This window comes from Ursus maritimus, unplaced genomic scaffold, assembly GCF_017311325.1.
Source record: "Ursus maritimus isolate PB19 unplaced genomic scaffold, ASM1731132v1 scaffold_16, whole genome shotgun sequence".
NCBI lineage: Eukaryota > Metazoa > Chordata > Mammalia > Carnivora > Ursidae > Ursus > Ursus maritimus.
The window spans coordinates 32,270,945-32,296,308 of NW_024424008.1; positions in this window are offsets into that span (position 1 = coordinate 32,270,945).

A 25,364-nucleotide genomic window follows, 5' to 3' on the forward strand; every position below is an offset into this window, starting at 1 on the left:
GTTCTGGTTCATTTATTAATGAACGTGTATTAATTCATGTAAATATTTATTAAAGATTTATTGACTACCTACCACAAGTGAGAATTTCACTGTAGTGTGTATAGACACTTGGATTTCCATAATAAATACATACATCAAAAAATTAAACTATTTTTTTTTACAACTCATGAAATTGGTGGAAGAAAAGTGCTTAAGAACTCCAATCTGTAAGCCATGTTTTGGGGTCGATGGTGCTTTCATAAAGAACAGATGCCCAGACTGAATGAAGCCTAGGAGAGAGATGCATGGCATCTCCAGATCTGCTGCTTTGGCCATGGAAGCTATCTTTATGAGTTTTTTGTTTTGTTTTGTTCTGTTTGATAATTTAATGCAGCAAACTGCACTTTCTAGAAAGATAAAGTTGATGCCCTTTTCTCTATTCCTCTAAGTAGGACTAAAATCCCTGGACATCAGGTATAAAACAAATGTGAGAAGACTCTAGGTAGTGAAAAGAAGGCAGACTGCTTAGGAGTATGGGGACCCAAGGAACAACATGGTGGTGAGTTCTCCCTCTCTCTTTTTTAATCTCCTTTATTTTAGGCTTAGAGCTGAAAAATCCAGTACCCCAGAAACACCTGGGGAGTATAGACACAAACAGCCCCATCAAAAGCCTGCTCTTCTAGCCAAAGGGGCATCTTAGCAAGAAAGAAAATATAAACAGTAACTTGACTGCATCCAAACACCACGGGACAAACCCTGGCTCCACCCCACCTGCATCAAGCTGATTTGCTTTTGCTTAAAAAATGACCTGGGTCTTTCCCTGTGAGCCTAGATGCAGCCTCACACTCTTCAGTACCATGCTTCAGGCAGCTGTTGCCATCTTACTTGTGTTGACAAAAGCAGTCAACCTGTTGGTCAATGCTGGTGCTGTATATCAACCTAAAACAGCTGTTGCTTCTAGTGTCTACATGGGGAGCAGGCCACACAGGTGGTTCATCTAGTTTCCTCTCGCACCTCTAGGATACATTCCCCACGAGTCACTCTCTTTGTCTGTCTTTCACACCTATTCTCATTTGAAGTGATGGTATTTGTGAGATAAATTATGTTTCTCTGGGAAACTTGTGAATTTTAAAACATAGGGCTTGAGAATTCATGTCCTAGAGGCACAGAAGTTAAAACTTTGGTCCTTAAGAGAATCAGAATTAGGTACATTGTTATTTTTATGGATACAAATACAAAAAGACATCTTACATTTCATGTTTTTAATGAGGACCTTAGAGTCAGAGAAATAAATGTATGCATTTATTAAAAATATGTTGAGAGAGGCCCATATTTTTGGATTATTTCTAACTCCTTTTGGGTTTATGAAACCTGCCCTAGGCTGTTTCCTTGGTGTGGCTAACCGTGCGAGTGCTTGCAATATCTATTCCTTCTTCCTCTACCTTACCCACAGGAAAATAAAACCTGTTTGAGATGGTAATAAATGGGTCAAACTAAAAATCCTTGCTGTCCTAGTCTTTGTGTCAGGCAGTTTGCAGGATAGTTATGAGATACAATCAACTCCAATGAGATGTAAATGGACTTCCTAAGAAAGATTGATCTTCCTGACTCAGATGCTGTCCCCTCTTTCTTCCCTTCTCACCTTGAATGCAGTTATGGCGGCCTCATATGCAGCAGCCACTTTCAAATCGTGATGGAAAAGTCAAGAGAATCACAGACACATTTACCCTAACTCTGAAGTATTGAGCCAATGCCAGGAGCCACTTACCTCCAGACTTTCATTTTATGAGAAAAACAAACCCATATTTTTTAAGCCAATGTAGTCGGGGGTTTTTGTAGCTTGCAGCCAGATAATACAGTGGGCTTATTGTAAATGTCCACAGGAGATTATGTTCTTTCCTAAAAGATAGAGGGACTTCTCAACTCAATAAGAATTGAGACAAACTTTCACAAGGGAAGTTTGAGGATGTAGTCATGGAATAGGAAGAAGTATCTAAAATAACTCCAAGTCAGAAATTAGTAGGCTGAGTCCAAGAGACATGTAAATCATGCTGAGTATGTGAGCATATAACCCCTCTGCCCTCCCTAGGAGAGATTTTATAGCTTGTATCAGATTTCAAAGAGCTCTGAGTCTCAAGCAAATTGAAGAACCGCTAAAAGAATTTCTGGCATACACCACTAGAAATAACTGATAATTCGTTTGTATCAGATCCTGTAAAATTAACATATTTGAGCATTTTCTGCTTTTCAGCACTGTGTTGAGTGTTGCATCTATCTCTCTATTATCTCATTTACTCCTTAGAATAGTCCTGTGATGAAAGAATCTTTGTACTCTCATTTACTAGACAAAGAAACTGGGACTTAAAGAGATAACATGCCCTTGACCCTCAAGCAGTGTCTGTTTTGTCTTTTCGTCTTGTCTCAATAGCAATATTGGTAAATAATAAGTAGTGAATAAATGTTTTCAGTGAGTAGTAAGTGCATACTGTTTCTGTACATACTATACAACTTTATTGAGAACCTATAATCTTCTGACTTTGTTCTGCAGTGTTAAAACATGAAATATCCATAAGAGATTTTCCTTGTACTTAAGGAAATGGCAGTTCAGTGCACCAAATCTCATGTAAACAGTTTTTGTTGTTGTTGTTGTTGTTGTTGTTGTTGTTGTTTTTACTAATGTGCTCAAGGACAAATTACCAGAGTTGGTGGACTTCAAACTCAGAGCATAGCAAACAAAGACAATAGCAACTGCAAAGCACAGGCTCATTCAAAAACAAGGATAGATAACTAAGAATGTGACGGTGGTTAGTATATAAAACATAAGGAAAGTGGTGGCAAGAGAGGAGTTAGATTTAGATTAAATTATGAAGGGCGTTGCATAGCGAGCTAAGAGGCTGGGATTTTAGGATTTTATTTTACTGGTAATAAGGAATTAACATGGGTAGCTAAGCAGTGAAGTGAAAGCTATCAACTCTGTTTTTAACAAGACAGTTCTGGAATCAGTGTGGAAGAAGGACTATGTACAGAAGAGACAGAAAGCAGAAGATTGCTGTAGTTGTCTTGGCATAAATGCTGAGGGAGCTTGGGACCCAGAGCGGTTAGATATGGAAGAGTCCTTAGGAGGGACGATATGCGATATCTTATGAAAAGCATAAGAAAATAAAATAGCATTATTGGACTTGCAGCACTTTTGGGTCACTTAACAGATATGCATTGAGTGGCAGAAATTCTGAGCTTCCCAGCATGCATGATACCCCTGAAGTAGATAGAGTAGGTGATGTTCTGCCTTCTTCTTTTAGCTCTCATGCTGTAAACAAATATCCTTCTCACAGTCTATTTAGCACTACATTTCTCGCATTTTGTGCTTTTTGTTGTTGATTTCACTGGTAAAATGGCTTCCAAGCACAATGTGGAAGTGCTGTCTAATGCTACTTAAGTGCAAGAAAGCTGTGGAGTGCCTTAGGGAGAAAATGTATATCAGATACGTTTTGTTCAAACATGAATTTTAGTGCTTTGGGCCCTGAATTCCATGCTAATGAATCAATACTATCTATTAAATATGGTGTCCTTAAACAGAAGCACACACAAAACCAGGTTACATATTGAATAGGTTGACAAAAGTGTGACCAGAGGCTTTCAGGAACCTAACCCTGTTTTTCCCCTTGGAGCAATGATTCAGCATTTGCTAATTCATTGTTCACAGCAATTTTATTGAACATAACTACTAATGATGAAATTGACGTGTATATATCATAGAGTGTTCGACCTAGAAGAGACATTTGAAATGATCAAATTCAGTGCCATTATTACACAGAAGAAACTGCAGTCTGAAGGTGTAAAATGAAGTACCCATGACTGTATACTTATTTATCACTGAGATTGGACCAGCATCAGGAGTCTTAATCTTTTCTTCAGTGGTTTTTCCACTGCACAAAAACAAACCTTTAAACAGAGTACTGCCATGGATGGAATATTTAAATCAAAGTATTAGCTGATTTGATTTCCTCTTATTAATTGAAAGGAGATCTATGATAGACATACATAATGAATCATACACAAGATGCATAGTTTCTACTCTGCTTCCCTGCCTTCATCAAGACTGATAATAAACTTATGTGATTTCAGTCTAGACTTAGATAGACTCAGAACCTAAGAGCCTTTCAAGGATGACTAGAAGGAACTCTCATGCATACACCTGGAAACACCTGGAATACACCTGGAAATACCATGCTTCTAATACCAACCATCAACTTTTTGGGAGGTCATAATCTAGTATAGAAGTCAACAAATTATGACCTATAAGTCAAATTTGTCCCACTGCCTCTCTTTATAAATAAAGTTTTATTGGAACTCACCCAATATTTGTTTATGTATTGTCTGTAGCTATTTTCATGCTGTAACTGTATAACTGTAGTTGTAACAGAGATTGTATGACCCTTCGTATTTACTATTTTGCCCTTTATAGAAAATGTTTGCTGACCCATGGTCCAGCCTATAGCACGAACTTTGGTGCCAGTTTTCCCTGTAAGTGGTTTCTGATGACAGTCTTTGAAAACATTTTATCAGTGGTTTTGCCCTTAACTGTGGTTTAAGATATTCCATTGAGAAGTCTTATCAAAGTGTCTAGATGACATGAGAGGATTATCTTTTGCTATTTGGTGTCATCCAAAAATCTGAATCAATTTAACAAAAGTGATCCATAACTCATTTTAGCACTTACTGAATTACATGTCAGTCACCTGACTTCCTCAACTCCAGGACTAGAGTGGTAAGATTCTAAATCTACAACGCATTGCTTGCTTTAGCCCATCCTTACCAGCTGTCAACACTACCTGAACCAGTTGTTATTGTGGCTGTCAGAGCTGACATTGGAAATCAGCAAAAGGACTGAATTAACTTCCTAAGTGTCTTTCCTGTTGCACAAGCATATGTAAGAAATGCTTTTATTTAGCTTAGTGACATTTGCTACCCAAGTACTGACAAAACATCATGTCTAAACAAATGTTGATTGCACAGATTAATCTTCCCATGATAATGAATGTTAAATGCATAGAGATAATTATATAATAATCTCAAAACTACACACAGTGACTTTTGCTTAATGGAATTACTTGGGAAAGAGTGTTTTAATTTTGTAACCTGACACATCAATAAAAAGAATACTGTGGTAAACATTTTAGCAGAGGTTCTTCTATAGTCTGATTTTTGTTGAAATGAGCATTGTCTGTATGGAGGCTTTCTGAATGTTTAAAAATTTCTTTTCTTAATTAGCATATTATAGCTAAATTAACACATCATTTCAGTTTCTTGTTAGTCTCAATAGATATCTTCAGTTAAGAAGATTCAGTGCCCCAAATGGGTATTTTATTAGAATTAAGAATTTTATAAAACCTTTGTCTTAGAATATGCTAGGTGTGGGTTAGAGAGGAATGGGGTAGTAGGGCTTCGGGTGATCAGACAAAGTATGAAAAATTGCTATTCCTTCCTGGATATAGACTGTAGAATATTTTTTCATAGACTATCTTTTTTTTTTTTTTTTTAAGAAAGAGAGTGCGGGAGGAAGGACAGAGAGGGGAGAGAGAGAGAGAGAGAGAGAATCTTAAACAGGCTTCACACCCAATATGGGGCTCAATGCAGGGTCCGATCTCAGGACCCTGAGATCATGACCTGAGCCAAAATCAAAAGTCAGATGCTTAACCAACTGAGCCACCCAGGTACCTTTTTCATACCTTTTCACTCTTTCTATGGATTATAGGAATAGTAGAGCAGGAATGAAAAGAAAAGCATAACCATGGGTGAGGAATGCAGAAAGATAAGATGTCTTAGATTTAAACACCATATTGAGGAAAGAATGACAAGGGTATGAATCAAGACTGAGGGTGAACATACACAAAAATTAACTCACTATGCATTAAAGATTCAAATGTAAGACCTAAAATTGTAAAACCTAGAAGAAAATATAGTGGGTAAACTCCTTGACATCAGTCTTGGCAATGATTTTTTGGATTTGACACCAAAAAGCAAAGGAAGCAAAAGGAAAAATAAACAAGCAGGACCATGTCAACTAAAAAGCTTCTTCACATGGAGGGAAAACAATCAACAAAATGAAAAGGTGACCTATGGAACAAGAGAAAATATTTGCAAACCACATATCTGATAAGGGGTTAATATTCAAATATATAAGTAACCCATACAACTCAATAACAAAAAACCAAGCAACTTATTAAAAAATGAGCACTAGGGGTGCCTGGGTGACTCAGTTGGTTAAGCCTCTGCCTTCAGCTCGAGTTGTGATCCCAGGGTCCTAGGATCGAGCCCCACATTGGGCTTCTTGCTCAGCAGGGAACCTGCTTCTCTGCCTACTGCTCCCACTGCTTGTGCTTGCTCTCTCCTCCTCCCTCAGTGTCATATAAATAAATGAAATCTTTAAAAAATGAACACTAACCTGAATACATTTTTCCTAAGAAGACATACAAGTGTCTAAAAGGTACATCAAGAGGTATTCAACTTCACTAATCATCAGGGAAATGCAAATCGAACCACAGTGAGATATCACCTCACACCTGTTAGGTGTTATCAAAAAGACAAGAGATAACAAATATTGGTGAGGATGTGGAGAAAAGGGAATGCTTGTGCACTGTTGATTGGAATGTAAACTGGTGCAGCCACTCTGAAAAACAGTATGGTAGTTCCTCAAGAAATTAAAAACAGAATTGCCATATGATCCAGCAATACCAATCATAGGTGCATATCCAAAGGAAACAAAATCATTATCTTAATGAGATGCCTGTACTTTCAAGTTCATTGCAGAATTATTCATAATAACTAAAGTATGGAAACAACCTAAGTGTCCATTGATGGATGAATGGATAAAATGTGATAGATAGATAGATAGGTAGATAGATAGATAGATAGATAGATGATAGATAGATAGAGATAGAGATATATGAACACAGAAAAGAATGCTACTTAACCATAAAAAGGAAGGAAATCCTGCCATTTACAACAACATGGATGAAACTGGGGGATATGATGCTAAGTGAAATAAGCCGGACAGGAAAAGACAAATACCACGTGGTATCACTTACATGTGGAACCCCGGCAAAAAAGTCAGAGTAGAAAAGTGGTTTGCAGGATATGGAGGTTGGAAAAATAGGGAAAGGTTGGTAAAAGGATACAAACTTTCCATTATAAGATGTAAAAGGTCTGAGGATCTAATGTGTAATATGGTGACTATAGTTGATAACACTGTATTGTATAACTGAAATTTGATAAGAAAGCAGAGATTAAATATTCTCCCAAAAATTAAAAAAAAACCAAAACAGTATGTGAGGTGATGGATGTGTTAATTACCTTGACAGAGGGAATCCTTTTACAACATATACATATATCAGATCATCACATTGTATGCTTTAAATATCTTAAAATTTGGGGGCAATTCCCACTAATAAAGCTGGGGGACAAAGAATGAGGGTGAAGACATAGGATGGGCTAGGCTGTATTTATAAAACAAGTTATGATATGCAGAAATGATCACTTTTACATATGACATATATTTAAGAAATGTGAGAGAGTTTAAGTAAGGATACTGAGGATACCTTGGCATTAGGGAAAAGTGGGCTATTTGAGAAGAAGCACAAAATATGAAGATGGGCGTATTTAGGATATGAGACTGTACAGCTAGCTTCCACAATTTTATATTGGGTTAGTTGACCTATGGTTCTAGTTGTAAATCACCAACAGCAAAAATCACTATAAAATGCCCAAGGGCATGTGTAGTTGTGACCAGAAAGGACTGTCCATTTCAAAGCTATTCTTTTGTGTAGTCTAAGCCTACTTTAGCTGAGCCTAAATGTTTTTACCTGTTCATAGGCCAATTGTGAAACCAGTGACAATCCTGACAGTGATCTGTGATGTGGGACTCATTAGTATCATGAATTTGATCGTTCCAACCAATTAGCCTTGAGTATAAATGTAGCGCAGTACTGATCTTCTGAAGATCCATTGCTCAATTCCTAACATCATGGACTTTAAAGTCAGGAAGATATAAATTTTATATCCAGCTTTGTCATTTATTAGGTGTGTGACTGGGCACTTGACTCAACCCCTTCCAATCCCTAATACTTTAATTAGGTTAAGATAAAAATAATAATTCCTGGGCTTGGTTTTCTGATTAAATGGGGAAAAAAAGGAAAGTACCAAGAATATAGGAAGCATCAATAAATAAGTTATTATATAAATAAATAGTTTCACACTTCGAATATGATCATGGGCTATATTGAGGGCCAAGTATTCCATATTCTATAAGCAAATAATAGAGATAGACAAAGAAGGGCAGAACAGCCAGAGTCTTCCAAGGTGCTCTTTGAAGCCAGAGTTGAACAAAAACATTTTTTTGGGGGATTCTAATACTAATTTGATGTTCTTATGGCTTCAGCAGAGATTCATTACTTTTATACCATACCATTTCACCAGATGTAGTTTTTAAATCTGTGTGAGGACCCAAAAGATGGCTCTGCAAGATGCAGGTTTATACAGAATTCTTAAGTCTCTGTTCTCTTTACAAATAGATCTAGACAGCAGCTTGTGACATAGTGTTTTGCTCAATTGAGCCTTAAAGCCAGTGTTCATTACAACTCAGCTTAGCGCTACCAGATGCACTAATAAATACATTTTAGGACTGTTCCATTTGAGAAAACAGAATCTGTAGATTAAAGTTCAGCTGGAAGGTTGTGACTCAGTCTCTCATATGTGCTGTCTGCAAAGGAGCTCCTTAAAAGAAAACAAAACAAAGGAAAAGGTTTCACCGTCAAGTTTAGCCACTAGGTTTCTAGGGAATTAGAACAGCGCCTTGATGTCAAAGTGGTTTTTTTTTGGAAAATTCTCATATGTATCTCAGGTAAAAAATAACTTCACTTTGGCAGTCCTTCGTTTGCCTTATTCTTTTAGAGCTTTTTAATTATGCTGCCTTCCTTTGGTTCCTTAAGAAGAATCTTCTCCAAACTTCCATGGTTTGGTGAAAAAATGATTTCATATAATTTTTCAAATAGAGAAATTTTAGGATTTGAGGAAGATATCTTCTCAGGGACTCTTTTATGGCAGAGATTGACCTATACCAGGATTTTCAAAATTGACCTTTACAGAACTCTAGCTGCTCCATCATACGCTCCATAAGAAAGAAGGTCATAGCACCATGAAATTTAATTTAGGGATTATGTTCAATTCCTATACAATCACATAAATATTGTGAGAAGTTTCATGCTAAAGAAACTTGTTTGCTTATGTTTAACCCATTGTTTAACTCAATGTTAACCCCAATTTTTCCAAATATATTTATAGAACATACCCTTTTTCCTCCAGGTACAATATGTATTGTCATCCTGTGAAACTATTGTTCTGTGGGGTATACTTTGGGAAACATTAATATACCCATCATTGGCAAATAATTGCAGAAAGATGAGGATGGATATTTAATAAATTACTTTATCACACAGAATGCGGTGGCACCCTTAATTGATGATAATTTTATATCTACTTTTTGTATCTGTCCAGTCCTCCTCTCTGTGATGTGGGCTGCATTTTGTATTGGTGACCCTAGAGAAACGGATTAGCTTCTGCTGAAAATAACCCTTCTTACACACGAACACCGGGTGACTTCTCCCTTTAGGCTGTCTCCAGGCAATTGTGCAGAAGACTTCCATCTCCTTAAGATTTCCCTTTGGTCTTTTTTTTCTCCCATGATTTTCTCCAGATCCTTTTAAAGCAGGTGCTGAAATACAGCACTAATGTTCTCAATTTTTTCAACACCATAGCCCGTCTAAGTTATTTTGCATATTGTTTCCAATTCTATATTTAGATGGTTGTTTTTAATTTCCAGACTATATCATCTTATGCTATCAGCCATTGACTATTAGCATGTTTGAATAGATAATTACTTTATCAAGTCCGCTTTGCATTTAGCTTCATTCTTTTCTAGTTTAATTACTTTAAAAAAATTGTCATTTTCTGCAAATGTAATGAAGGCATCCTTCATTTAAGACACTGATAAAATTTTCAAGCAACTCAGATCCCAGATTCCACTCTCACCTCCACTCATGCTTCTAAAAAAATTTCCTCAAAGTAGCCCCACTCACTCACTAACCAATCTTTGGACTTTACCCTAGTATTGAAGTTTTTTTGAGTGCAAGTTGTGAATGTCACCCCTCTTTACATCTTGGATCCGTGCAATGTCTGTATATGATATGTTTTCAGTGCATGGCTATGTAAAGAGAACATCAACAAACCATATCAGAATAGTATGATCTAGACCATATCTTCAGAGCTAACTAGTAAAAATACCACTTGGGAAATAACAAATGCCATAGGAGATCCCATAAATTGTATCTATTGTTTCTTCCTTATTTACAGAGTTTGTTTTCCTGTGATGATAAGAAATTAGTCTATCACACACTATCTGTTTCCTCAGGCCCATTATCTCCCTGCTAAATGTGTACTCAGCTAGATGGCTGCTAGCTCACATTTTTATAAAATTTATTTATTTTTTCATATTTTAACATTTGTGAAGTTGGATAAATCTTCCAGTTGATGGCATCCTAGCATTGGGTCATAGTTTAATTGGTGGAGGTTTTTCTTTCTTAGTGATGCATATAATAATGATGAGTAAGATTCAATAGAGATTTGATGAAATATAGTATTTTAATGCTTCTGGTATGTAGAGTACAATGCTTTGTGCTTGGGCATGGTGAAGTTCGTAGAGAAGAATTAGAGTAATGTGAATATATCAGTTGTATCATGTTTATAAAGAGTGCCCACATACCTTGTATCACTTGATTAATATAATGACAGTGGAGTTATTATTAGCCTAAATTTATACCTGACAAAAATACATGTTTAAGTGATTTGCTCAAGGACATAGATTCACAAAGGCAGGAACTATGTTTATTTTATTTAGAGAGCACAGTATAGTGTTTGGCATATAGTGTGAGCTTCATACATATTTGTAGAATAAATGGAAGAATGAACTTGTACTCAAGTTTAACTTATTCTCATTTGAATATTTTTCCCTTTCCCTTGTAACATTGGTCCATCTCCCTCAACTCTCTCTAGTACTTTACTGTCTCTCACAAATGATGAACTCATTAAGAGGCAGGATCAAAGAAAACATATTTAAAAACCCTGTCATGGGGCACCTGGGGTGGCTCAATTGGTTAAGTGTCTGCCTTCAGCTCAGGTCATGATCCCAGGGTCCTGAGATCAAGCCCCATGTTGGGCTCCCTGTTCAGTGAGGAGTATGCTTCTCCCTCTCCTTCCCACCTTGCCTCGGGCTTATCCCTTCTCTCTCTCTCTCTCTCTCTCTCTCTCAAATAAATAAATAAAATCTTTTAAAAAATAAGAATAATAAAAAACTTATCATGACAATGTGTTGAACATTTAGAGTTGGAAGGATTTTAAGAGATTGTTTACTCCCATCTTCTTCATCCAAAAGAAAAGTAAACCAAGGACACAAGAGACTAAATGATTTCTACAAGTTTATATGACTGGTAAATGGCAGGCCTCAACTTTGAACCAGGCATTCTGGCACTTTGCATTACACTTCCATTTCCTTTATATGGTTGGTCTAATAAAGCCAGCTAATCTCTTGTCTTCAAGATTAGTTTGAACTTCCAATACATGTGTCCAAATTGCTAGAACTCTCCCCTTGAGTGCCTCACAGGAGCTTCAACCTCAAATTTTGCAAAACAGAATTTATTATGACCATTCAACTTTGCTCTACCTCCTGTATGCCCATCTGGGCTGATGGGAGACCCAGTTTTTCAGTCATTCCGGTGCAAACACTTGAGAATCATTCTTGATTTTTCTCTCTCCCCACAGCAGAGTAACTGCTGAGTCTTGCTAACTTCAGAAACTACCCATTTCTCACATCTGTCTCTTATCCCACACATCCTGGCCTGATTTTTAGGCCATTGCTGTCTCCCTCCCAAAATATCATGGTGGCCCCCACAGGGTCCTTCCTCTCCTGGGTCTTATCTTCTGAAATCTATTCTATAAATTGTGTAGTAAAAAACTGTAAGTATGAAACTGATCTTGATTCTCTTCCCTTTCAAATCTTTTACTGGTTCTTTATCTTCATATGTAAATCCAAGTCCTCAATATGACATATGAGTTCTTGCAGAATCTGGCTTCTACCTAACTCTCCATTATGTTTCCTAATTGAACCCACACCGTGTAGTCATGCCAGACATTCAGGCACAGTGATTAGGAGCTCTGCTCTGGAGTTTCACAGATAGAACCAATTCCTGGCTCTACTTTACTAAATGTTTAAGTTTATTTTAAGTGACTTAATTTACCCAGGCCTCAGTTTCCTCATTTTCAAAATGAGCCTCATGAGGTTCCTATTCTATTGCATTGTTGTAAAGAATAAAGGTAATAATCTGTGTAATGTATTGATTATAAACCTGTCACATGCATTTTTAGCATGCAATGCATATTAACTATTATTATATTTTATGGTTCTATGCCTTTATTCATGCAGAATAACATTCTAAGAATGTAAGTCCTTTTTGTCGTAGCTTGGGACATTCTTCTTCATCATTGAAGACTCGGTCCAGTCTTTATTCAACTTGAAAAACTTCCTTAACAGCCTTTCCCAAGCAGGGTTCTCTAGCGCCTGTGTGCATCTTTATCATAGCATTGTTCATGCTACACATTTGACTTATATATCTGTCCAACTACACTGAGTTCCTTGAAGGCAGCAGTTGTGGCTTTAAACTGTGTCCTGAGCATCTAGCATGATGTCTGAGACAGAGGAGTCACTTGATAAATATTTATTGAAATGATCTAACAACCATGAGGGCAGGATATTATTACTGTATCCCTAGCCCCTGACATATATAATAGGCAAGTTGATAAATAACTGTTGAATGGATAAATTAGTGAATTTAAAAATGAATAAATACTCCTGCAACTAATACAATACTGTATGTTAATTACACTTCAATAATAATAATGAAAAGAATCATAGGGAATAGTTGTGGTATACACACAGAATGGAATATTACTTAGCCATATAAAAGAATGAGATCTTGCCATTTGGGAGAACATGCATGGGCCTAGAGGATATTATGCTAACTGAAATAAGTCAGGCAGAGAAAGATAGATGCCGCATAATTTCACTTATATGTGGATCTAGAAAATGAAGAAACAAATAAACAGAAAATTAAACTCTTAAATACTGAGAACAAACTGGTGGTTGCCAGAGGGGTGGTGGGTGGGAGGATGGGTAAAATAGATAAAGGGAAATAATAGTTACAAACTTCAAGTTATAAAATAAGTAAGTCATGGAAAAGAAAAGTACACCATGGAGAATATAATCAATAATATTGTAATAACATTTATGGTGACAGATGGTGACTAACTTACTGGGGTTAGCCCTTAGTAATGTATAGAATTGTTGAATCAATATTTTGTACACCCGAAACTAATATAACATGATATGTCAATTATACATCAATAAATGAATGAATGAATGGATGGGAAAAAAAAGAGGAATACTTCCTTTACTAGCTTTCTTCTTCCATGTGTAAGGGAGGAAAAAACCAATTTTCCTTGACCTTCTTAGGGTTTCTGGCTGAGCCCAAACATTAAACAGACAAAGACCAGAATTACAGAGAAAAAACATGTACTTTTACTTAATGTAAGTTTCACATGGCATGAGAGTCTTCATAAGGAAATAAAGACTCCAAAAGGTGCTAAGCTTAAGCATTTTTATACTGGGTTTGATGAAGAGTGGAAAGTTGTGGAAAAGCAAGATAAAAACGAAAGGAGCTAAGGAAGAGTAGTGAACTGGGGGAAGCTCAGCAAGGCCTGCTGTTTCCCGTCCATCTTTGAAGATGAAGATGCTGCTTTGCTCTGGGTAAAGGGAGGGCATCTCTCACATGAAGGTCTTATAACCTGCTTCAGCAAAGAAGGGGAAGAGGTTAGAGGGTCTTTCCTGCACCTGCCATTGTTGGAATTTCTTTGGCTAAAAAATTCTTTATGCCCAAGTGCTATATTTTGGGGTGGTGTATTCTTAACCCACTCTCATGACATCTCAAAAAACAAACAACAACAACAATACGACTCTGCTCTCAATCTCTGACCACCAATTTTCTCCACTTCATGGCAGGATTCTTGTACAAATGGTATGTGGTATCTGTGGTGACTTACTTTAGGAGGTGACTGATACTTATGCCTGTGACTTTAAGGCAGATAAAGATGAGGACTGCCGTGTCAGGAACATTGGGATGTGGCCGTTAGACTCTCCCTCTTATGGAACGGTTCCTCCTGCCACTGCAGTTGTGTTTCTTCCTGTACCTTCGTGGTTTCCTTACAACCTCATCACATCATCATGTCACCAATACAGATACTTTAGGGTTCACTGAACTGCTCCTGGGGCTCAGCCAGATGTTGCTTCTGGTGTTACCCTATGCAGAGGGGTTTGCTCCATCTGCCAGAATTTCTTCTCTAAAAACCTGCGGATCAGATTATTTACATGAAAATATGCTCGAGGTACAACCGAGATATTCAGTAACAGGGTGTAGTTTGGTCCTGCTGTGTGGCACTGTCATGATGGTGATCCAGGGTGGACGACCTCCTCTGGCCCTTCAGGACTCTCGCAGTTTCTCTCTCATCCCAGATCATTAGATGTCTTCACACTTGCCTGATTTGTGCAGTCCATTTCCCCCACCCCCAGCCATTTGTGTTTTTCTTCTCTTTTCTTTTAGTTTTCTTTGGCTTCTTTTGAGAATCTTTCCCTCTGCTGCTCATAGGGAATCATTGTCAGCACGTTTTATGGGCCATTTGTGGTGCACAGGTGAAGTCTTAACAGCCTGCATCCAGATTTAGATTTTTTTTATAAGGGCAAGTACAGGAATTGGGACTAAAACTGGCAAATCACTAGACACTTAAGAAGTCAGATTAGCTTAAAATGCATGTTAGAACAGTAAATTTGCAAAATTAATTTCTTTGGTGCTGTAATTCTGTAGCATCTCTTTTTTACCTCCACATGAGAACTTGCTAAGTCGTGCCTTGAATTATTACAAAAACAACATGAGGAACTACTGGGTATCAGCCATTGGGCCACACAGCTCATGAATGTAACAAGAAGGTTTGCATTAATATTTGCAGATGACCGACTTTATGAAAGAACACCAAATTAATACATTCCATCTTTCCTAATGCTCTGTCTTCTTTCAGCTACTCAAACACTAAGCTCTTAACTACTGCAAATCCTTTGTTTGTACTGCTATTCTCCCTGCCGGGAATGTTCTCTCCTCCATTCTCTGAATTGGTAATCTTTCACTTTCATGACCGTTCCCACCTCAGAGAAGATTTGCCTAACTGCTCTATCTTAAACCAATTTCCCCTTATCATTATTATCACAACTCCTTTCGTTTTGCCTTCAAAAGCCCCATTGTAGCAAGCAGTTATTTTGCTTATTTGCCTATGTATTTGGAGTTGTCTGTCTCTTTAAATAGAATATAAGCTTTGTATATTCTCTGGAGAAAGGAACCGTGAAATAGTAAGAAAAATATATTTGTCTCTGTGTTACTTCTAGCTAACATTTGGTCTTTGAACCTGTCTCCTCCTAAAACACCTATGATTTCCCGAGTGATGAGGGTGTCTGGCACAGAGCTCCTTACCCCCTTGGAATTTTCTGGGTGCTAGGAGAATCTTTTATTCTAATGAGGCAACTCTTGGGGTGCTCTCTGGAGAGGGCTGGTGACCAGAAAGTTTAGGCCATGATTAGAAGCTTGGGATTTTTCATACCCACTCTTCATTCTACAGAGAGGGGAGCAGGACTGGAAATTGAGTGAATAATAGATCATTCCTATATGATGAAGCCTCCATAAACATCTCCCAAATCCCAGGGTTTAGAGAGAGGATTGGTGAACACATCCATGTGCCAGGAGGGTGGCACAGTCCGTCTTCACTGGTGCAGAAGCTCCTGGGCTTAGGACCCTTCCAGATCTTGCTCTGTGTATCTCGTCATCCAGCTGGTCATCTGTATTCTTTATCACATTCTTTAGCATATAATAAACTGGTAAATGTAAGTATTTCACTGAGTTCCATAAGCTGCTCTAGCAATTGATGAAACCCACGAAGCGGTTGGGGGACAAGCTGGGTCTTGTAACTGTCATCTATAGTGGGGGCAGTTTTGTGGGACTTGAGCCCTTAACTTGAGGGATCTGTGGCTAATTCCAGGTAGATGGTGTCAGAACTTAATTGAATTGTAGGGCACCCACCTGGTCAGTATGGGAATATGGCCAGAGGGAGTGGTGGAAGCAAGAGAAGTAGTGTGAAGAGTAACTGCATTTTGCCGTCTATAGGATCCATCTCTCTCTTTTTCTCCATTGTATTGCTAGTGGCCGGCCAGCCGGTAGTTAAGCTCAGTACACAGTAATGTGCTATGCACTGTTCCAAGTGCTTTCCATGTAACTCATTTACTTTTACAACAACCCCACCAAGGAGATAGTATTATTATCTTTATGTTATACCTAAGGAAATTTAGACACAGAAAGGTCAAATAACTTATCAGTGTCACACAGCTCATATGTGGATTAGCTGGAATTCAAATCCAGGAAGTCAGCTCTGGAATCCCTGCTTGTAATGAAGATAGTGACAAAGTTATCCATAAGAAGTTAAATAGTAAAAGAAAATGTTCTAATGCAAAAGTAGGTGATGCACTGGAGCGCTGGTGAAATGTCCCCAAATAACTTTGAAACACCAGCAATAATGTTGTCCTGAGTATCCTCTCTGAAAGAGTAGGATTTCCAGGCCCACTAAACTATACAATTATAAGCATCGAAGTATTGTTAAGGCATTAACATATCTAAAGAAAGAATGTGTCAATCTTAATGGAAATTATTCTGCAATGGAGATAAACAACACAAAAAGGAGAATTAAAGAGGTGGTATTAAGCTAAGGAAACCTTCCCCCCTCCTCAATTCTGGAAAGAAGGATGATAAATTGATCAACACCTTACAGGTATTCTTTTCTCTCTCTCTCTCTTTTTTTTTTTTTTTTACTGTGGTAAAATATACATAACATCAAGTCAACATTTTAACAGTTTTTTGAGTGTTCATTTTTAAAGCCTCAGCTGAGATTTTGTGTAGCTAATGAGCAGCCATTAATATGTATATGCCCCAGCCATATGCTTATTTTTAAATTTTTTGTAATATATTACGTTTCAGCAAGCATAATTTGAAAGATAGGGGTGGGAGCAAGATTGGATGGAGAGGTAGAAGGAAGACTGTAAAACTGCTCTTTCTGCATGACAATCATCAGAGCGAACTCCAGTGTGGGCGGGGGTTTTGCAAATAACAGAAGAGTTAGCAAAATATTTCTCTTCCTAGAATGAATGAACACTTTTCTTTGGGAGTACATCACAGGTGTCCTATCCAACAGTGAACATTACAAGACTCAGAAGGCATTTTGGGGACTTTATCTTTAAAGTAAACATCAAAAATGTATTGTTTGCAGGTCTTGCTTAGTGTGTTCCAGGTAGAATAACAGACTTGAAGAAATATACTGCTAGAGAGGGAGGTGTGCAATGGATTCTGGGAAAGGAGTGTGAGGTTCCTAAAAGTCATCATGAGAGAGCTACACAGTTTTTAAAGACTAAGAGTGGACTCGAGGACAAGAAAGCAGAGTTAGGGGGAAATTGATATACCGTGCAACTTTAAGTGGTATGGTCTTGCAAAAGGAAGTGAGAAAGCATAAAATTAAGTAACATCTGGCTCATTCATCACCCTCATATGCCCAGGATCTTGAAGTATCACATTGAGAAAGAATTTCAGTTTTTGAACAATAATGTAGAAGAAAGCAGCCGGGAGGTACATTTAACTTGAAAGCCAAGGGAAAGAACCAAAACCATCCAAAATATTAGGGAGAGGGCCTTGAGAAGGAGGGTCTAACTAGCAATCGGGGCACTCGTTTTCCAAGCATAGTCCAAAGAGAGGATGCACCTCCCAGTGTACCATCTGCCTGGTTCCAGTGCTGAATCAGTAAGCATTAAAACTGCAAGCTGCGCCCTTTGTTTCAAGACTCCAATATATAAGCAAACATCTGATTATCAATTAGTTTTCAGTGTAGCTTCTTTATATGAAGAAAATATACTGCTAAAGAATGTTTATGTTTGACTCACTTGATAATTAAAATCCTGTATCAACTAGTAATCTGGCATTTTGATAGTAATTTGGTTTGCTGTGTAACTTGCCTACACTGGGAGGTTGTACTGACCACAGTCTCTTTGTTCTGTTCCCTTTGGATATCGTAATCCTCTTCTTACTGATTCACTATGATTTTATACATCAGTCCATATGGATTTGGCTGATATGAGTCACTTCCTGAAAGATGATTCCATTCTTAATGCGCTGGATAAATCTAGTTTCTGACCAGAGGTTGAGGGCAGACATGGGCTGTGATTTATTTATCATCACCCTTGCTTTGGTGTCTTGGTTGTCAGTAAAACTGTGCTCCCCAGCTGAATTTCTTTCTTTCTTTCTTTTTAAGAGTTTATATATTTGGCAGAGAGAGAGACAGCAAAAGAGGGAACACAAGCAGGGGGAATGGGAGAGGGAGAAGCAGGCTTCCCGCTGAGCAGGGAGCCCGATAAGGGGCTCAATTCGGGGCTCGATCCCAGGACCCTGGAATCATGACCTGAGCCAAAGGCAGATGCTTAACGACTGAGCCACCCAGGCGGCCCCCAGCTGAATTTCTTTAGGTTTTGTCCTAACTTGCCATTCCTATGAGGCTTCTACCTGTTGCATATTAGAAATAGTGCAGGTACAGGATTGTATGTTCTATTTGCACAAAAGGGATTTCCTGAACTGTGGCAGCCTTGGAATACCCGTTTTCTGACACAAAGGAAACCATTGAGGAATATGCTGCTTCCTAATGAATTTGTAATTTTTTTAGTGTCGTGGACTAGCACTGAATGAGTTCAGTGTGGTTTTCTCCATGCCCACACTAGTGGCATCTTTATCACACAGGCTGTTCCAGACTTTGAACATAAGCAGGAAAGCCTCACTGAAGTCGAGCAGAGGGACTATACTCTTGGCACCCTCTCAAGCCTATCTTTTTGCCCTGCTTCTGCAGGCTGTGGGAGTGGCCAGCTCGTGTGACCCATAGTCAAGACCCTGCTATACACTAAAGTCATCTGAAATAGAAATTGAGAAACAGGAAGCAGGGGCTTAGAGTCCCATTAAATTGCTAAATAATTAGATTTAAACTCTTCAGTCATTTTCGACTTTGGATAATTTATTTTCATACCAGAATTTATAATTATGAAAAATATCTGTGATAGAGACCTACTTTTCTCAACTTTATATTTTAAATCCAGAGGAATAATATATATAAAAAAATTGGGCTGATACTGTTTGAACACCTGCTGTTAAATTTGCTTGTGACAGTTGTGAAACAGAATAACCTAGCAATTCCACTAGAATTACTTGCATATCTTGGTTATAGTTTATGCATTGATGCTTTCAAGTTAACTGCAATCCCAATATCTCATGGACAGGGAGAACAGAGTCGTTAAATCATTAGAGTATATTGTCAATTCAGATTCCTTGAAAAATTAGGTTCTTTATTATTTTTTGCAAGAGATCTCTACATAACTTTAAAAAAAATAACTGGAAGACACAACTTGTGAATGTATATCACTCTGTGCTTACATATAAATAAAACATTTGGGGCAAGTACATAAATATCTATAAATTAATGCTATGAGGTCTTGAGATGAGGTGGGAAAAGAGGCCTAACAAGGGAATGCAATTAGTCTATCATGAAAACCCATTTTTTTGGAAGAATCATATTTCCAGCACATGGTGCAAGTTCTTATTCCTAATGAAGAAAATCTTGGAATGAGGTAAAGTGGTTTCTGGTATACTTTGGTGAGATATGCATGGGGGGGTCATAGAAACACATTAGGATAAGTTGGCTCCTATATAACGGAGTCTCAGGACAAAAACGTCCCGTCACCTTCTAGCCTGTGTTCCAGATATTTATGTACCTGCCTTCTCTTTCTTTAGTGTTTTTTTTAAATTTTTTTTTAAAGATTTTATTTATTTATTCGACAGAGATAGAGACAGCCAGCGAGAGAGGGAACACAAGCAGGGGGAGTGGGAGAGGAAGAAGCAGGCTCATAGCAGAGGAGCCTGATGTGGGGCTCGATCCCATAATGCCGGGACCACGCCCTGAGCCGAAGACAGACACTCAACCGCTATGCCACCCAGGCGCCCCTTTCTTTGGTGTTTTTGACAGAAAACTGGTTCTGCTTCATTTCTGTATCTTCCGTGGAGTCTTCGTGCCTTGCACAGAGTTGATTTGGAATGTATGAATATACAAATAGAATTGTAAAGAACATCATTAACATGTCAGTGCCATCTTTAAAGCACAGCTGGAGACTAGACTGGGGGTATTTTATAGTGAGGTTGCGGCTACTTTTCAAATAAAACTCTTTTTGCTATTAGTAGTAATTAAAAAGAGGGAATATTTTCATACCCAACATGTTACAATGATCAAAATAGCATAAGGTTGGCTTTTCATATGGGGAACATTAATCCCAATGACATCATGTATCTACATGGATACTTGAATGAAATGAAAAAAAAAAAAAATGGTCCTGGTTGGGTGGGGTCCTAGACTGTACTCCCGGAGTGGATGGTAGTGCTGGCTGGATCCATGTTCACCTGGGGTTGCAGGCAGGGTTTTGTGGGTGAACAGGGCCTCAGGCTGTGCTCTGTGACCAGTCAGGGCCATAAGCTGTGTCTGCGGTTGGGCGACACTGCTGACTGGGCTTTGTGATCATGCAGGCACTGGCTGTTCTCTGCTGTTGGGCAAGGCTGCTGCTGGTTTCTCTGGTCAGGAGATGCCCGCAGCTATATCGGGCAGTTCGGCGGGGCCTAGGCTTTATGCTCTGCGGTAGGGCGGGTTTGCTCTCAGGGCTCCCTGGTTGGTGTGGCTGCAGGTTATGCTCTGTAATTGGACAGGATCACTGGCTAGCTTCCCTGCCATACTCTCTGTTAAGCTACTGGGAAGGGCTATAGGCTGGGCTTCATTGCTAAGTAGGGTTATAGGCTGGACTCTGGCTGGGTTGGCGTTTAGGCTGAGCTCTGCCACTTGGGGGTAGCATAGGCTGGACTCTGATGATGCTCAGGGTTGTTTAGACTCTCTGGTTATGCAGAGCCAGAAGCTATGCTCATCAGCTGGGGAGGGCTGCTGGATTGGCTCTCTGCCCTTGCAGGGCTATAGGATGGGTTCCAAAGCTGCCCAGGTTCTCCTGTCAGGTGAGACTAGAGGCTACACCAAACAGTTGGGCAGGGCTGTGAATTGCTTCTTTTCCTAAGCGGAGTGGTAGAAAGGGCTCCATGACCAGTATAGCCTATTGACTTGGGACCCACATCAGGCAGAACTGCTAACTGAGCTCCCTAGCCAGACGGGGTCACCCTCAGCTATGCAGATGGGTAGAGCTGCTGGCTGGAATTCTGCTTGTACAGTGCTGCAGTCAGGAGTGTGGTCCACCAAGGTCTGACTGCTGATTGCTGTAAGTCTCAACTTCCTTCCCCAGTGGTTGAGACCCACAAACTCCCCCAGTGATCCCTATGAGACAAGACCCAAGTGTGCCTCTGAGGAAGTGTCCAGCAAGGCTGGGGGAACTGAATGTTCACCTCAAGCTTTCTTTTCCCACCAGAGAAACCATTGGCCCAGGGGCCTCTCTTGTTCTGACACTGTGCTAGCCTGGGGGAGGGGTGATGGGGTCCACATGTAGCTGTTCCTCTTACCCTTCCAAGGAGTGCTTTTCAGTCTCCATGGTCTAGGGGTGCTTCAGCCTTGTCCCCAGTTCTGGGATTGTCACAATCCTGTTTTATCTGCAGATATTTACTTGTTGGTCTTAGCAGAGAGTTGAAGTCAGGAACAACCAATGTCACCATCTTGATGGATAATATTGTCTTAAAAAGGGAAGCAGTATTTCCTGGGCCTTTGATTAGTAATCTGCAGAAACCACATCTGCTACTTTCACAAAATAATTCTGGGAGTATGCAGGCAGCGTTTCTAAATGCTCATGGACTCATCCTCTCAACCGTCTGTCATGTCCTGTTCTTTCATTTAACTGTGAAGCGGTCCTTACCTTAACCTCAGGTGGCAATTTGAAGAACAATGATCTTTTTTGTTTCAGCTCAGCTCCCACTTCTGGCTGCCTAGATTGTTCTGCAATTGCAGAAGTTCTTTAGTACCCCAAGCAAATAAATTCTTGTTGGTATTTCCCTTTCCCTTTTTGAGAAATGTCCTGACACTTCGAAAGGGTAATTACAGAGTGGTTTAATATAGAATTTTCTCTCTTTTGTAAAATTTTTGAACAGAAATGTATTAGATAACTACTAGACAGCAGAAATTATAATAGACTCTGGGGCTACAAAAGGAAACATGATATGGTCCCCACCTTATGGAAGTTAATGGTACAGTGGGAGAGACAGACATCTTGATATGTAAGATCCATTTAGTAAGGCCTATTCTGATGTATCCAAATTACTTAGGTGCTGTACTACGTGCTGGATATAAAGAGGTACTTCGCTCTGTCTCCCCAGTTTCCCATAGCAGAGTTTCATCTCACCATCTCTTTTACCTCCCTCCACCCTGGCTCACAGCAGACAACTTCCTCCTTCTTAAAGTTGAACAGGAAACAAGTCAGAAAGTCTCACAACTGTATGTTGTCTCTCCATCTCCTCACACTCAGCCCTGCTTTTGCACCCATCTCTATTCTTTGTCACTCCTGTGTTAGTGCAAGATGTGTTCTGGCTGCAGGATCACACTTTGCTCTCATTCACACTTCTCCTGACATCTCCTCAAGCCCTTGCCCCATCAAATATTTCCTCTCCCAGTCTCAGCCTATGTCTGTCCATCAGCTTTCTGCCATATGCATTGCCTCATGGATTCAGCTCCAAAGAATACATCTCTCCCTTATTCAGTTCCTTTCTGTATCTATCACAGCTTCTAGAAAGCACAGGGGTATTCGGTTTACACAACAAGTAAATATTACTATGCAACCATTGAAATGGCTATAATTCTAAAGGTGAAGGATGCTAAGTATTGATTAGTATACAGAGCAAAATGAACCCTCAGAAGCTGCTGGTGGTACTTTGGAAAAACAGTGTAGCATTATCTTATACATTAAAGATAGGTACACCATATGACAATGTAATTCCATTTCTGAGAATTGACTATACCCACAGAAGTGTGTGTGTGTGTGTGTATACATATATATATGTGTGTGTGTGTGTGTGTGTGTGTTAATGGAGAAACATGAAAAATGATGTTATGGAAGCACTATACGGAAAAAATAAAATTACCATTAACTTTACAATGAACACATTGTTATATATTGATGTAATGGAGTATCATGGAGTGATACAAATGAATGAACAGAATTAAACCCACAGCCTGGGTGATTCTCACAAACAAAGGTGGTCAAGAAAGCAAGACTCAAAAGAATACATGTGGCATTAATTCCATTTATATAGTTTGGTAAACAAACAAAACTAAACTATTTTCTTTAAGTGTATGTGGTTTGGAGGTGAAACTACAATGAATTGATTATTATAAAGATCAGAATAGTGGTTACCTTTGGTAGGTAGTTGAGAAGATTACTGGGGATGGACACCAGGGGACTAGCTCTTAGTAGAAACAAATTAAATGCCAACTATAAAAATAATTTCCAGTTAGTGAATATCAATTTCCTAATGAACACAAGAATCTTGCTCATCTTCACTATCAGTGGAAGAGCACAGGTTCATGGCTATGCCTACCAGTGGCCACTCCTCTGGCAGCAGCCTAGAGGCCTTTTCAGAGTCCCAGGGCCTGATCTCCATTCTATACCTGGCCAGGACATCTAACACTAATCCAGTTTCCCCCTGCTCCTCCACACAGGGTAAGTTTTACTTCTACTGATGAAAACATTCCTTTGCCATTAAAGTAAAATTTAGGTAATGCCTGTGAAAATGAGGAAAGGAACCTTCATTAAAATAGGGGGGGAAAGAGAGAGACAAACCAAGAAGCATTCTTGCCTATAGAGAACAAACTGATGGTTACAAGAACGGAGGTGGGTGGGGCGTTGGGTAAATAGATGATGGATCGGGATTAAGGAGTGTGCTTGTTGTGATGAGCACTGGGTGTTGTAGGGAAACATCGAATCACTAAATTGTACACCAGAAATTAATATTACATTGGATGTTCACTAACTAGAATTTAAATAAAAACATAAGTAAGTAAGTAAGTAAGGAGTCAGGAAGCCCTGAAGGGGGAGCTCTCACACAGGAGCCACACCTTTGCAGTCTGCAAAACCAGCAGGAAGGTAACTCTTAACCTTGATGAGGTTTCCAAGTTCCCACACAGGAACTTCATCTCCAGCCCTTCTGACAAAGAAGGAAGGTTGCTCCCTGCCCTAGCAACACTAACCACCACCACCTGCAGCCAATGAGAAACCGTGGCAAGCTCCCAACTCCTGTTCCTCTCCCTTGAGCTTTTGTTCCAAACAACCCTCCCAATTTCCTCCTAAAACCTAATAAAAGCTGACCTTCCTTTTGTCTCTTTGGACTTGCCTGTGGTTTGCCAGAGTTCACTTGTCCTGAATTGCAATTCCTCTGCTCTTCCTGAATAAACTCATGTTGCTGGTAAAATAACTTGGCTGTTTTATTTTGAGGGTTGACATGCTCAATTTTACTTACTATTAAACACTTAAATTAAATGCTTTGCTCCTCTTTCTGTTTTATAAATATTAAATCATTGTAAGCTCACAGAAACACTTTGAGTCAGATATTATTGTTATTTCGTTTTTCACTGATAAGGAAACTGAGGCAAAAGGGGATGCCCTACATCTGGTAGCTTCTATGGCTAAAGGCAGGTGTCCAACCTAGGTAAGTCTAGCTCCAGACTGGAGACTATAGGGACCCCACTGTTTATGTGGCAACAGTGTGTGTAACTATTTGAATTAAAGACACATCAAAGTTAAAATACACAAACAAATTTCAAGGGCCCATAAATAGAGTCCTGCTGTGAATAGCCACTAGGCCAGCCCTGGCCCTTTCCCCCAAGTTTACCTTTCCTGAAAAATTTCCCTGCCTAAGTAAATGGTACTATGTTTCATTCAATTGTTTAGGTTGGAGGGAGAAAAAAACAAAAAACTATCCTCAATTTTACTTTTTCTTTCATTTTCCTCATCCAACCCTTCATTGAGTCCTTTCTGCTCTACTTCTAAAATATATTCTAAACAAGCACACAGAAAACATACCCTGGAATTTTTTATTTCAGAAATCAGCAGCGTTGTCTTTCAAAGGCTAGATAGGACA